The following is a 3,155-nucleotide window of genomic DNA, read 5'->3' on the forward strand; positions in this document are numbered from 1 at the left end:
TTTGGGGTGGTGGGGGAAGGAGATCTGTTCCATTTCTTTGTTTTGTGCTTAAGATGGTCTTAAACAAGGAGTCTAGAGAAGATATACTATAGAATCCTTGGTCTTAACCTTCTCATGCACCGTGACGTACGTGCATCGCTTCAAAATATAATTGTCTACAACTCGGCCTTTGTCACGAATTACATCAATAAACTTTTAAAAATTCGCCAAAAAATAAAGTTTTTGACAGAATTGCGTCATAGTTTGATTAATGACAGGTCCAGGTCAGCTAGGCCTTCAAAATAAACTAATTGTCAACTCACATGGGTAGATTTGAAGTAATAATAGGAATAAATATATACTTACAAAACATTTTCCAATGTGTGCTTCAGTTTTCCTCCATATTCTCAAAAACTATGGTCATATAAAAATTATGATTGCAGTATTGGAAAGCTTACAACATCTACTGTTATTGGTGCGTGCAACATAAAAAGTCTACTCACAAATTTTTGAGCATCGAGGTGGTGAACGTAAGTATTTATTTTTCTTTATGCAATGTTTATTCGATTGGAGTCAGAAAAGTTCACTATGTTAATTTTCTCTTATTAATGAAGAGTAATCTGTTACAAACACTGATCTCTATTATAACTGGATTGGCTTTCTCTGTTCTACCCTGGCCCGCAGCCGCCATCTTAAGATTCCCTCGGGCCGAGGCATATATGTAAAAATTCGGCATCAGTGCTCGCTGAGTGGCAGCAGCACGTGGTAAAACATTTCATTACGAAGTTATCAATTTATTGAAATTTTCAATGCCCTAACTACTAGTTATTTATTCGTTTATGGGAAAGAAACACTCGTTATCTGTCTCCATATATCGTACAAAACAGTTTTTCGCGTTATTCGACTGTTACATCCTTTATATAGTATGTATGACATGTGTTTGCTTGCAAAGTAATTTTTCAGTGGATTGGGAAATAGCAAATGTTGGTTATCACTAAAATAAATGAGGATAAAGTATGTTCGTTTTATATATTTTTCATGGTTACCCATTAAAATAATTATCCATATTCTAAATCTAAGATTTGAAACAGAAAAGGAATCAGTTTGATGAGTTACTAAAGAACATTCAACTAAAAACTATCAATCAATCACTAACAAACTAGTAGGCTACACGTATGTAAAATCCAAACCCCACACGTCACCATTTTGAGAACTGCAATTGTGAATGAGTTGAGTGAGTCACAGTGTTAACCACACTGAAATCTTTGGGCGACTGACAAAGGCAGCAATTTGGTTCCGTTTTCTTTAAGGTTGTAAAACAGAAAACTACTAATATTAATGGGTAACCATGAAAAATATATCAAACGAACATACATTTTCCTAATTTATTTTAGTGATAACCAACATTTGCTATTTCCCAATCCAATGAAAAATTACTTTGCAAGCAAACACATATACATACTATATAAAGGATGTAACAGTCAAATAATGCGAAAAACAGTTGTTTTGTACGAAATATGGAAACAGGTAACGAGTGTTTTTTTCCCCATAAACGAATAAAAAAAAAACTAGTAGTTAGGGCATTGAAAATTTCAATGAATTAATGACTTCGTAATGAAATTTTTTACCACGTGTTATTGCCTGTTTACTCGATACGCTTTCTTAATATCAAGAACCCAAGATACAACGGACTTCCATTCCTCTTTTTCCTCTCTATCATCTCATTTACCACATACATATTAATTGTCCTCTGCCCTCCTGTCTGTGCGAAAACCATTCTGCTCCTCACCCAGCACTCTCTCTCTTTCAATCCACTTTCATTCAACACAGCACAGAAAATCTTTCCCACCGTATTCACCAGGGCTATCGGCCTATAATTCTTCAGCTCTTTCTTACTCTTATGTTCTCCCTTAATTGTGTATCAGTCACGATCTGCATTCGTTCCATTCCCGATCGAAGCACTCTCTCATTCTCCCATACACAGTTGAACAGCTCAGTCATCCTGTCTATCACCACCTCACCTCCATTCTCATACAATTCATACGGGATCTGATCCAGCCCTGCTGCCTTGCAATTCTTCTGCTTCTTCAAACATACCTCGACTTCCTCTCTGCTAATTCTCTCATTCAGGTCATCCGCATCCTTCCTCTCAAGCGTTACACATCCCTTTCTCACCTCAAAAACTTCACCCAACCCTCCAATTTCTTCCCAGAAACCTTTCATACACTCTTTCATTCTATCTGTGTCCCTGATATCCTCACCATTTACTTTCAGGCACTCCACGTTTTCAGTCAGTCACACTCTCACCCCTCAAGAATTTATACCATTCACGCCCCCCTTCTAGGCCTTTTTCTTTCAGAGCCTCAAGCCAAGGCAAGTATAGATCGAGTCTCTATACTTGCTTTGCCTCAAGCACACTCCTGCTGGTGAGTACGACGATCCGGCAATTTTGCACTGAGTGCATGAAAGGACAGGTTGAAGTAGGAGGCGGCTGGCACAGCGGTGTTGCGAGAAATACCTCCTCGCAGAAATAAGTCGTGTGCATGAGGAACACTGATCTTTATTATAAATAATCAGCGGTGATGAATAAAATACCAGAATTTTTTCTTTACTCCAACACAATTCAGCGTGTAACGAAACACACGAGAAATTGATCCAGACAAGGAATCAAAGGTTTTGCCGGCGCCGGGGATCGAACCCGCGACCAGCGAGACGGGAAAGCCGCTCCTTCACCAGTCGGCCAAAGAGGTATATGCCCCCCCCCCCCTTCCAAGAGTGAGATATGAGAGGCTCACCCTGGACAGTGTTGCCAGATAGTGCAGAGGAAATTTCAGTAGATTATTGCGAGAAAATTCAGTAGGTAGGTAAAAATTCGGCAGACGCACTTTAATATATATACGTAGTGGTTCTTGTGATATGTTATGTAGATAAAATTAAGTTGAAAAGCATTATATCAGTATTTTTTTATAACTATTTGGTGAAAATTTGAAAAGCAATGTACAAATTATTCATGAGATTGATAAATTATTTCTGAGATCAAAATTTCTGAAAATCTCATTAGATTTCGGTAGATCTGGCAACAAAGCGGGGGAACGTGAGTGGCTGGTCAGTATTGGTACCGGTACCGAAGTCTGGTACCGGTACCGAACTCTGGTACCGGTACCGTACTGTTCAGC

Source organism: Eriocheir sinensis, unplaced genomic scaffold (assembly GCF_024679095.1).
Source record: "Eriocheir sinensis breed Jianghai 21 unplaced genomic scaffold, ASM2467909v1 Scaffold991, whole genome shotgun sequence".
Taxonomy (NCBI): domain Eukaryota; kingdom Metazoa; phylum Arthropoda; class Malacostraca; order Decapoda; family Varunidae; genus Eriocheir; species Eriocheir sinensis.